The following is a 13,027-nucleotide window of genomic DNA, read 5'->3' on the forward strand; positions in this document are numbered from 1 at the left end:
AGGGGTTAACTGTATTGGAGAGGGAGGGGTTAAGTGTGTCCTAGGGGCGTGTTTCTAACCGTGATGGGACAGGTCTACTATTGTAAAAACAGAGATCAACAGTTCTACATAGTAGAACCGTCTGATCTGCATTTTTACACAGGGGAGAATGACAGGCGGCTTGTTTACATAAGCCGCCCGCCTTTCTCCCGCTCTACCGACGATCGTAGTGTGACTGGCGGACATCCGGTCCGCCGGTCACACGCGTGGACTCCTCCGTGAACGAACCGGGGCGGGGCGCGCGCCTCAACCGGCGCGCGCTCGCCCGCTATTGGCTCACAAACCGGTCACAGGCTAGTGACGTATATATACGTCACTTTGCCTGGCCGGGGCTGACCGCCGTAGTATATCTACTTGCGGCGGTCGGCAAGCGGTTAAGAATCCTCAATAGGTTTTCATCTTGACAGGTCCCTCCTGAGTTTAGAATTCATCTGTGTCTTTTCTTTTATACTTCTAAACTTCTTCTGTGTCTTTAAGTTGGTTTTCGGGTATGCGGGTAACCATCTCATGGGCCGTCTTTATGCGAGACCTCGAGAGCTCAAAAGATCCAGTATTAGTACGAGCAGTAGCCATTTTCATACAACATTTGCATAGCATTGGTACACATTTAAGTACCAGTATAATCAATACTATAACTCCAACAATATACAGGATACAATACAATATACCTGCGAACCACCCTCCAATACCAGTAAACCAGTTGACAGGTTTTAGCCAAGAGAGTCCACTTTCCCAGCTACCTCCAATCCAAGCCGTTTCGGTATGTTCCTTACAAAAATAAAGCTTTAATTGCTGCGCCCTTTATACATGTGAAATGATTGCATCTTCAGCTTTCGTATCATTTCCTATGTAATTGCAGCATGAGGTTCCCACTACGGTACACATTCCTCCCTGACTAGCAGTAAGGTAATCCAACACCAGCCGGTGTTGCAAAACCTCCTTTTTAATCATTTTTCATTCAGTGGCCATTAATATGAAATTTCTGTCATACAGAGCAATTATGTTAAACCATTAAATCAGCTAAATCTATAATAAAACTGAAAGCCTTTTTAATACAACATCTATTCACCCAAGGTATAGAAAATATTGGTCTTATCTCTCTATCATGGGACTCAGTATCATCATAATTTCTTTCTGGGCCTACATTCTGAGTTGGGATAGGTGTTGGTATTTTAAGATTAGTTTCTTCTTCAGTCTCATCTGCCATTTGTCCGAGGATAGCCTGTACTGGAATATGTTCAGTGAGGGCTCTTTTGAAGAAATGGGCAGGAATTTTATGCAATTGTGTCTCTTTAAACTCATTGTCACTCATGTACCATATAGCAGGCACATTAATAACTTCAAATTATTCTGGCGTAAATGTTGGCGATGTGTGAAATCATGCAATTCCTGATATCGATCTGTACTTCACATAACATCTTTACCATCAAATCAATACCTGACATCCGCATTGTCCATGCACTGAGAGTATCCAATCACTCGATCAGCATTCTTGAAACCTTTCTCAAGTAGTTCTGGCGGATAAATGTGGGTAAAGTTAATACATACTGCCGGTATTCTCATTGGGGCCTTGGTAAATAGTAGTAGTGAAATGGCCTTGTCAACCATATTAGCACTGATATCACCAAAGTGAGCACCATCTTCTATCTCAGCTAGGGTACTGGGTATACCTAGTAAGGGCAAAGTCTTGTGTGAGATAGGTGAATGTGTGCATATCCAACACTTAGTGATTTCCAACTTCTTGGCAGCTTGCAACTGCATAGCCACAAATGAATTATAGAAGGGTTGTCTCAGTTTAGCATGTAAGTCTCTCTTCAGCCTTTGCTCAACTCCAGACTCTGGGGTCATGTGTAACTTTTTAGTCATTACAGTAGCATTGAGGAAAAAGGTATCATGCGTCTCACCTTTTTTTATCATGTGAGTCCATTCATACATCATGACCATGATCCATACCAAGGCTCCTCCACTCCTCCATACCAAGGCTCCTCACAGATCAGCTCTAGGTACTGTAAGATACATTCTTCCGTATTCGTAGTCTTCTGGCTCGAGCCCGAGTCAATGATGGAGATGACCTAGAAGGTAAAGGTACAGAAAAGTCCTTGCCAGCAGTACACTGGCCTGTATGTTTGTTCAAAGCCACTGCTTTCTTACAATGGGAACCATGCACCCAATACTTGTAATCCTTTAGCTTTACAGCTGTGGGAGACACAAGAATAATCTGGAACGGTCCCTTCCACTTAGGGGACAGAGTAGTCTTCGGGGTGTGATTCTTGATGTACACCCACTCTCCAGAATTTAGTCCATGAGTCTTTTCACTTAGGTCCACTGGTTGTCCTGCTTTAGAAAAAGTATCAGAAAACACATTTGTGTTAAAGTCTTAAAGTCACTGTTTCTGGTGTTACAGAAGCTGTAGGAAGTCTTTTAGGAGGACGCCCAAACAATATATCTTCTCCTTAGGGGTAGTCCTGATAGTTGCTAGGGCTATAGGCAATGCTTCTACCCATGTGCTCTTTCCATTAGTAGTCATCTTGGCCAGATACTTTTTTTTTACGGTTGGCTTACTGCGTTCCACCATCCCACTAACCTGTGGTCCATATGTGGTGTGTAACTGTTGTTTCAGACCTAAGATATCTACTACCTCTGCTATTAGTTTGTTATCAAAGTGTGTACCTCTGTCTGAAGAGATCACAGCTCCCATACCAAACCTGGGAATCAATTCTCTAGTAAGACACTTAACTACTGTTCTGGCAGCCTTATTCGCAAACTAAAAGATACTTAAATCGGCCACAAGGGGGCATATCTGAGAAGTCAATCTGCACAATTTTGAAACGGCTCCTCAGTATGCGGAATGTGTTTCATAGGGGTAGGCACTGGTTTACCTATGTTATGCATTTGACATACAGCACATTCATTAACCTGTTTAGCACCATATGTGTAAAAACCTGGTGCCCACCACTGTTTGTTCACAATCCCTCCTGTTGAGACATGGCAAGGCCCATGGCTCAAGGCCAACAATGAAGGAAAAAGAGTCGGTGGAGCAACCAGTTTATCATTCAACCTCCACAGGCCATCTGATCCGCAAAAAGTTCTTTTTGTAGACCAAGTGGATCAGTGGGGTGAACTTTCCTGTAGGGCCTTGACAACCCCATGGTTCACTTGAAAATTTGTGACCAAAAATATAGGGACTACATGTGGCTGATAAGAATGAATAGCTTCTTTTGCATATTTATCAGCCAAAACATTCCCAACCGATACACTGTCATTAAACCCGGTATGTACTTTACATTTAATTACTGTTACTTTAAGAGGCGATTGGACTACAAACAACAGTCTGACAATTAACTCTTTGTGTTGAATGGGTGTTCCTGTTGCTATCAGGTAACCCCTTTCCTGCCATAATTGTGCAAAGCTGTGCAATATACCCACAGCATAAGCAGAATCACTGTAGATATTTACCGTATCTCATTCTGCTAGCTCTAATGCAACACAGAGAGGTGTAATTTCCACAGCCTGCGCTGACTTAGAATTTAGCAGAATTTCAGTATGCAGTAGTCGGCTCTCACCGTTTACTACCACACAAGCAGCTAATGTTAACCCATCAGGTCGTCTGAGGGATGAGCCATCTATCAACAAGTCTGCACATACAGGCAGCGCAGCAATGGATTCATCCTGAAGATCAGATCTGGGTTTTGTTACTTCATCAATAGAGGTAGCACAATCATGTATTAGGTATTCCGAATCATCAATTTCCTCACTGTCAGCTTCCGATAGAAAAGTAGCTAGATTCAGAGTCTGGCAGCGCTAAATTTTTAGATTAGAAGCTGATAACAAAATCAAATGATAATGTGTTATCCTCTGTACTGAGAAGTGTTTAGTATAGGCACTATTCAACATAGCCTCCAAATCATGGGGGCACATCAAATACAAAGTGTTGCCTAATACAATGTCTTACAGTTTTTTTTTCAACCAGTAGGGCAGCCGCCGCTACTGCTTTTAGACATCCAGGTAGCCCTCTGGCAACGCTGTCCAATGGGTAACTGTAGTACCCCATGGGCGATGTCTGGCACAGAAGTGTTGCGTTAACACCCCATTCGCATGTCCATTTATTTCTGTGCAAAATAAATATAAATCTTTGCTATAGTCTGACAAACCAAGACTGGGCACTGTTAGCAAAGATTGCTTGATTTGTTTAAATGCTTCCATAACTGAAGGGGTTAACTCTTCCGAAGTGAATTTATAATTGCTTTTTGTTTGTCCCTTTAATAATTCCTGTAGGGGTCCTACACTGCCCCTCTTTGGATCTCCAGTTCTCCCTTTTGGCCTAGGGGACCCCAAAATTGGAAATGTACACTACTCCTGGCGGGGGATAAGGGGGTTCCGTCATCTGTACTGTAGAAACTGACATTCCCCTGGGTTGATGAATCTTTTCCTTAACCTCAGGGACTTGCATATTCATTATTTTAGTTTTTTCCTTTCTCTCTATTTTTTTCTTTCTTTTTTTTATAACACTTCACAAGCTATCTGTGCTATGTCAACCAACTCAGGGACAGGTTTAATTCTCCAGCCTGCTATGCGGAGCTCCATTTTCTTTTCTAATTTCAGACAACAATCCACTTACAAAAATATTTATCACTTTAGGTTGTTTCATTTCATCTTCACTTTCAGTCACTCAATCACTATGCTTCTATATCGCATCTTTGAATCTATTACAATAGTTTAACATATCCTCACCTTCCTTCTAAACAACATCCGGTAACATTCGAATTCTGTCCTTTATCAAACATACTTGTTACCCATTTCTTTGGAATTGGCCATCTGCCTGTATCCTCAATATCCCTGATTCATGCGCACTTATTTATTTATTGCAAATGTGTTCCATACATACACATATATATATATATATATATATATATATATATATATATATATATATATTTTTTTTTTTTTTTTCTCCCAGTACTGCACAATCAATCAAAATCCACATATCTTTATATGTAGCTTGCTGAGTTTTCTCCATTCACATCAACCTTTTGTACCATTTCTTTTAAGACTCTTGGCAATGTTTGTGAGTTCTTCAATAATTGCCCTAATTTCTTGGGGTTTCTAAGGGACATAAACTTTCCCTATCCTTGCTGTATACTAACCTCCATCACCTATTTTTAAGGGCATTTCTACACCAGGTCAGTTACCCGGACTGAAAAACAAGAAACTAAGATGGGTTTGTCTCCTCGTCCACTAGGACGCTAAAAAAAGGCATTACTTCACTGTAAAAGTGAGTAGCATCGGATGGTATGGCCATCAGTAAAGATGGCACATCGGATACCACTTGTATGCTAAAATCAGATAAAACTAAAACATTTTCTTGGCTCCGTGCCAACCTTACAAAAAAAACGTTCTACTTTTTTTTTTCCTCGTGTCATTTTTACAAAAATCTGACCAGAGGTTCCCCTCCTTCAATAGAGGACACCCCTAAAATACCATTCAAAAACTATAATCAGATAAAAAGTTAATCTGATTTAAAACTTTTGGCTCTATGCCAACAGGGTCCAATGGTCACACTTATTGCGGTAACCCTTTCTGTGCAAAAATAAATTCCATAACTTTAACGGGAACGAAGATATTTACTGTTGAACCCTCTCTTGGTAAGTAGCCAATTTTCAAAATTTTGCAGCAGAGCTCCCTTTCATACAGGGACTTGTGAGCAAAATGTAAATTCTCATTATCTATAATTCTATATATATAAAATAACCTCAAAGTGTCCTGCCAACTACGGCGAACTACGTTTTCCCTGATAAAACAGTTTCTATTACTCTTAAACCATCTATTTGTTAAAGCAGATTTTTTCTGACACATATTTTATAGGGAGGGGGGCTTCACCTATTTCTTTTTTCCTTCCCATGCTGCTAGACATTTAATTCCCCCACAATCAGACATTTTAAATAGCAAGGCATCAATTTTTAGGTATACTCAGAATAGCCCTCTGGTGGCCACCATTTAGAGGGATCCTCTTTATACGCTTTTTTTGTAATTCTGCACCACTTTACATGATGTTTGAGGGCGTCTGGATCACCACTTACCATCATCTTAACGATGGGTGCACCTGAATGCAATTTAGCAACATTTAAGCCTGTTTTCTTTGCTATTTTTAATAACTTTTTTGCTCTAGTTTTTGTAAGCCCTAAGTCATTCATAATGGGCAAAACATTCTTATCACTTAAATTTCCCATTTTATTATTTCTCGTTACCACTTTAAGAAATGACAATATTTGGATATTCTGGGATCAAGAACTCTGTTTCTTTATCACAACGGCTGTGCACCAATCAGCCACCAGGTACTTTATCATTACGACATGCCTTAATTAGAGTTGAGCGGACACCTGGATGTCCGTGTTCGGCCGAACTTTAAAAAAAAGTCCGGGTCCGTGTCCTGGACTTTTGCCAAACTTTTCCCGGACACCGAACCCCATTGAAGTCAATGGGGACCCAAACTTTCAGGCACTAAAATGGCTCTAAAACACCAAAGGAAAGGGCTAGAGTGCTGCAAATGGCAGCAAAACGTAGTTAAGAGCATGGCGAGTGTTCTGCAAACAAATGTGGATAGGGAAATAACTTAAAACAACAAAAAAAAAAACAGAAAAATAAAACAATGTTCTTCATCTCTGAAGGACGAGGCCCATATGGAGTAGGAGGGAGGTTGAGGTGGTGGTGGATGTGGCGGTGTCATAGGCGTGCGCACAGGGTGTGACGGGTGTGCCTGGGCACACCCTAATCACCTAGGGCACATTAGCATTATCGCTCTGTTTGCCAGTGAGGAGATGGGAAAGATCTCCCTCGGACCTGCTCTGCCATAAGAGAAGTGCCACACACTTCTATTTCACTTTGCCAGCAGGGAGAGTAATGTATTGGGGCCATGTACATGTAGGCAAACACATGCATGTGTATTTAAACTTTGGGGTGCACACCCTAATGCAATAGGCTGCGCACACCTATGGGCGGTGTAGGTGGAAGCGGCGGTGGAGGAGGACCAGGGCCAGATTAAGAGCATCATGGGCTTGGTGCTGAGGATTTTGAAGGGCCTTAAGGGCCGTGCCTTGGCATGCACCCAGAGGAGGAAGGGTGCAGCCATGCATGCCTAATTCAACATGGGATGCTGTCTCTGAAGCCCATAAACACATCCATGCATCGGCAACTGTCCCTCCTTGTCCGGCCTTCGTGCTGTGTGGGGAGGTTCTGAGGGAGCTGCCTGGGGAAGCGAGCATAGAAGCCAGACTTCTGTGTTTACAAGTGACAGAAGAGCGGTAACAGTGAATATGGCCAACCCGGGGCCTATATTAAGGTAGGGGCCTTGAGCTGCAGCTCCAATAGCCCCTACGTTAATCTGGCCCTGAGGAGGAGGACGAGGTAGCCAACACTGCTTTTTTTCAGAAATTTTAAATGAGGGTACACCCCAAAAGAGTGAGAAAGAGCAAAAATAGAACAATGGCTGGGTAAGGTCGGTATCCATCGCTATTCTGCACAAGGTACGGAAAAGTCCCGTGGGATCCATGCCTGGTTCATTTTAATGAACGTGAGCTTGTCCACATTGTCTCTGGACAGGCGGCTGCGCTTGTCTGTGATAACGCCCCCAGCCGTGCTAAATACCCGTTCAGATAATACACTGGCTGCAGGGCACGCCAGCACCTCTAAGGCGTAAAGGGCAAGCTCAGGCCATGTGCCCAGTTTGGAGACCCAGAAGTTGAAGGGGGCAGACCCGTCATTCACTACATGTAGGCGTGTGCACACATACTGCTCCACCATGTTGGTGAAATGCTGCCTCCTGCTAAGACGTTCCATATGAGCTGCTGGTGCTGCTGTTTGTTGTGGCGTGCTGACAAAGCATTTCCACATTTCGGCCATGCTAACCCTGCCTTCTGAGGTGCTGGCAGTGCCCTGGTTGCGTTGGCGACCTCTTCTTCCTCCTCCTCCTCTGCCTTGTGCTTCCACTGTGGCCCCGCTATCAGGTGGGAATGCCAGCAGCATCGCATCTACCAGCGTGTGCTTGTACTCGCGCATCTTGCGATCGCGCTCCAGTGAGTGAATTAAGGACGGTAAGTTGTCCTTGTAACGGGGATCCAGCAGCGTGGCCACCAAGTAATCAGCACAAGTTAGAATGTGGGCAACTCAGCGGTCATTGTGGAGACACTGCAGCATGTAATCGCTCATGTGTGCCAGGCTGCCCAGAGGCAACGAAAGGCTGTCCTCTGTGGGAGGTGTATCGTCCGTGTCCTCTGTATCCCCCCAGCCACGCACCAGTGATGGCCATGAGCTGGCCTGGGTGCCACCCTGCTGTGAACATGGTTCTATCTCCTCCTCCATCTCCTCATCCTCCAGAACTGTGCCCCTGCTAGACAATTGTGTCCCTGGCGTTTGTGTGTGCAGGAACCCACCCTCGGAGCCCCTTTGCGAATGACTGCCCTGAAAGCCTTGGAAATGTTACCTCTTCATCCTCCTCCTCCTCCTCCTCATCCTGTGCCACATCCTCTTCCATCATCGCCCGAATTGTTTTTTCAAGGAGGCATAGAAGTGGGATAGTTAAGCTGAGAACGGCGTCATCGGCACTGGCCATGTTGGTGGAGTACTCAAAACAGCGCAACAAGGCACACAGGTCTCGCATGGAGGCCCAGTTATTGGTGGTGAAGTGGTGCTGTTCCGCAGAGCGACTCACGCGTGCGTGCTGCAGCTGAAACTCCACTATGGCCTGCTGCTGCTCGCACAGTCTTTCCAGCATGTGCAAGGTGGAGTTCCACCTTGTGGAAGGCCGAAGTTACGCTGCAGCGCTGACAGGCGAGCAGCAGCAGGGTGAGAACGCCGAAAGTGCGCACTTTCTGCAGCAGCTCTGACATATCGGGGTAATTTTTAAGGGACCTCTGCACCACCAAATTCAACATATGCGCCAGGCAAGGGATGTGCGTCAAACCGGCTAGGCCCAGAGCTGCTATGAGATTTCGCCCGTTATCGCACACCACCAGGCCGGGCTTGAGGCTCGCTGGCAGCAACCACTCATTTGTCTGCTGTTCCATGCTCCTCCACAACTCCTGCGCGGTGTGTGGTTTTTCCCCCAAACAGGCAAGTTTTAAAACTGCCTGCTGTCGTTTACTCCTGGCCGTGCTGAAGTTGGTGGTGAAGGTGTTACGCTGACCGGATGAGGAGGCGGTAGAGGATGAGGAAGCGGAGTAGGAGGAGTTAGGAACAGGAGGCAAACTGAAGCGCCCTGCAATCCTCGGTGGTGGACGGACATGCGCCAAATTGCTATCCGCCTCAGGCCCATCCGCCACTGCATTTACCCAGTGTGCCGTTAGGGAGATATAACGCCCCTGACCATGCTTACTGATCCACGTATCGGTAGTTAGGTGGACCTTGGCACAGATGGCGTTGCGCAGTGCACACCTGGATTTTTTCCCCCACTTGGTTGTGCAGGGAAGGGATGGCTTGCCTGGAAAAGTAGTGTCGGCTGGGCACGACGTACTGTGGGACAGTCACCGACATAAGGTTTTTAAAACTGTGCGTCTCCACCAGACGGAATGACAGCATTTCAAAGGCCAAGAATTTTGAAATGCTGGCATTCAGGGCCAGGGATCGCGGGTGGGTAGGGGGGGGTACTTCCTCTTCCTCTCAAGTGTTTGGGAGATGGAAATCTGAACGCTTCCACGGGACATTGTGGAGATGGTTGGTGACTCAGGTGGTGGTGTTGCTGACAGATCGTCTGTTTGCGGGGTGGCAGGTGCCAGTATCACTACAGATGTGGATGGAGCGGCCGAGACTGCAGCAGAAGAGGAAGTAGGATGAGCCAGAGACGTTTCTTGGTTTTGAAGGTGTGTACTCCACTGCAGCTCGTGCTTTGCACTTAGATGCCTGATCATGCAGGTTGTGCTCAGGTTGAGAAGGTTTATGCCTCGCTTCAGGCTCTGATTGCACAGGGTGCAAACCACTCGTGTCCTGTCATCAGCACATTTTCTAAAGAACTTCCACGCTAGAGAACTCCTTTGAGCTGGCTTTGCTGCGCTCGTTCCCTTGCTGCGTTGGGCAGTAGCAGGCGTAGTGTCTAGGGCACGGCCGCTCTGCTTCTGCACCCTGCTCCCTCTTCTGCTGTGCTGGTGGCTCTGTGCGACCACTGCCTCTTCCTCCAAACTACTCAGGTCACCTGCATGACCTTCATTCCATGTGGGGTCGAGGACCTCATCGTCCTCCACATCATCTTTCACCCAGTCTTCACCCCTGCCCTCCTTGTCGGTCTCCACAATTCTGAACGCTGCAGCAGTTGGCACCTGCGTTTCGTCATCATCGGAGACGTGCTGCGATGGTCCTTGCATGTACTCATCTTGAGAAATAAGTGGTTGGGCATCGCTGCACTCAATCTCTTCCACTTCTGGGGCAGGGCTAGGTGGATGGCCCTGGGAAACCCTGCTGACAGAGTCCTCAAAAAGAAGAAGAGACTGCTGTATGACTTGGGGCTCAGACTGCTTGCCTGATTTGCAAGGGGTTGAGGTAAAAGACGGTTGGACATCGGCTGCAGGTGCCAACTCTGACCTTTCTGCAGTAGACTGGTTTGCTGCTGACAGTGCCTCCAGTTCCGTCACATTGTCTCCCACCCAATCTACTATCGCCTCTACTTGTTCTGCCCTCAACACTTGTAGAGGTGTATGATGTCCTACCAAATACTGCTGCAGGTTCTGTCGCCTACTCACACTTGAGGAAGGTGTTTCACTTGTGCGTGTAGCTGGCACAGATCGACCACGTCCTCTCCTTGCAACAGGAGCTCTACCAGCAGCACCACGACCCAGGCCACGGCCCCTATTTGACGGTCTCCTCATATTTCTGTAATTTATGATCTTGCCCTAGAAAGGTGTTTATTGAATAGCGGAACAAAACAACAGTATCGCACGGGTGTATCTCACAGTCAAATATGCAAACTATGCCGCAATTTAATGTTTTTTACCCCAAAAGGGTGTATATTGAATAGCGGAATAGGAAAAAGGATAAAAAACTGTGTATCTCACACGTACAAACACAGACTAGGCCCCGATCTTTGTACCCAATTTTTTGTACCCTAGGGGAGTAGGAAGAGGAGTAGGAGGAGTTGGGAACAGGAGGCAAACTGAAGCGCCCTGCAATCCTTGGCGGTGGAAGGAGATGCGCCAAACAAATTTAAAAGGTGTATCTCACACGTACCGATACAGACTATGCCGTAATTTAATTTTTTGCACTCCAAAAGGGTGTATATTGAATAGCGGAATAGGAAAAATTTTATAATACGGTGTATCTCACACGTACAAACACAGACTAGGCCCCGATTACAATTTTTTGTACCCTAAAGGCAGGATGAGGAAGAGGAGTAGGAGGAGTTGGGAACAGGAGGCAAACTGAAGCGCCCTGCAATCCTCGGCGGTAGAAGGAGATGCGCCAAACAAATTTAAAAAGGTGTATCTCACATGTACCGACACAGACTATCCCGCAATTTAATTTTTTACACTCAAACAGGGTGTATATTGAATAGCGGCATAGGACAAATTTTACAAAACGGTGTATCTCACACGTACAAACACAAACTAGGCCCCGATTACAATTTTTTGTACCCTAAAGGCAGGATGAGGAAGAGGAGTAGGAGTAGTAGGGAACAGGAGGCAAACTGAAGCGCCCTGCAATCCTCGGCGGTAGAAGGAGATGCGCCAAACAAATTTAAAATGGTGTATCTCACATGTACCGATACAGACTATCCCACAATTTAATTTTTTACACTCAAACAGGGTGTATATTGAATAGCGGAATAGGACAAATTTTACAAAACGGTGTATCTCACACGTACAAACTCTCACACGTACAAACACAAAGTAGGCCCCGATTACTATTTTTTGTACCCTAAAGGCAGGATGAGGAGTAGGAGGAGTTCGGAACAGGCAGGAGGCAGACTGAAGCACCCTCAAATCCTCGGCAGTATGACATGCGCCCCAAAAATTGGAAAGGTGTATCTCACACGTACCGACACAGACTATCCCGCAATTTAATTGTTTTTACCCAAAGGTGTAGATTGAATAGCGGAATAGAAAATATTATCAAAAAAAAGGTGTATGTATCTCACACGTACAGAACCAGACTAGGCCGCGATTACTATTTTTTGTACCCCCAAAGGCAGGATGAGGAGTAGGAGGAGTTCGGAACAGGCAGCACCCTCAAATCCTCGGTAGTATGAGATGCGCCCCAAAAATTGGAAAGGTGTATCTTACACGTACCGACACAGACTATCCCGCAATTTAATTGTTTATACCCAAAGGTTTTGATTGAATAGCGGAATAGAAAATATGATATCAAAAGGTGTATGTATCTCACACGTACAGACCCAGACTAGGCCCAAATTACTATTTTTTGTACCCCCAAAGGCAGGATGAGGAGTAGGAGGAGTTCGGAACAGGCAGCACCCTCAAATCCTTGGCAGTATGAGATGCACCCCAAAAATTGGAAAGGTGTATCTCACACGTACCGACACAGACAATCCCGCAATTTAATTGTTTATACCCAAAGGTTTTGATTGAATAGCGGAATAGAAAATATGATATCAAAAGGTGTATGTATCTCACACGTACAGACCCAGACTAGGCCCAAATTACTATTTTTTGTACCCCCAAAGGCAGGATGAGGAGTAGGAGGAGTTCGGAACAGGCAACACCCTCAAATCCTCGGCAGTATGAGATGCACCCCAAAAATTGGAAAGGTGCATCTCACACGTACCGACACAGACTATACCGCAATTTAATTGTTTATACCCAAAGGTGTAGATTGAATAGCGGAATAGAAAATATGATATCAAAAGGTGTATGTATCTCACACGTACAGACCCAGACTAGGCCCAAATTACTATTTTTTGTACCCCCAAAGGCAGGATGAGGAGTAGGAGGAGTTCGGAACAGGCAGCACCCTCAAATCCTTGGCAGTATGAGATGCACCCCAAAAATTG

The 13,027-nt window shown here is 45.5% G+C and overlaps 1 pseudogene across 1 annotated transcript in view; it reads right to left on the minus strand.

The window, feature by feature from the left end:
* Positions 1-2,038: 2,038 nt before the first annotated feature.
* Positions 2,039-13,027, minus strand: part of LOC309547042 — a 118,524-nt pseudogene continuing 107,535 nt past the window's right edge. Inside the window, exons 3-4 of the transcript in view lie at positions 3,685-3,840; positions 2,039-2,803 (exon numbers count right to left, since the gene is read on the minus strand). The product of the transcript in view is annotated as an uncharacterized misc_RNA (transcript). The remainder of the gene's footprint in view (positions 2,804-3,684; positions 3,841-13,027) is intronic.

Source organism: Pelophylax lessonae (genome assembly GCF_965119305.1).
Source record: "Pelophylax lessonae genome assembly, chromosome: 1".
NCBI classification, from domain to species: Eukaryota; Metazoa; Chordata; class Amphibia; order Anura; family Ranidae; genus Pelophylax; species Pelophylax lessonae.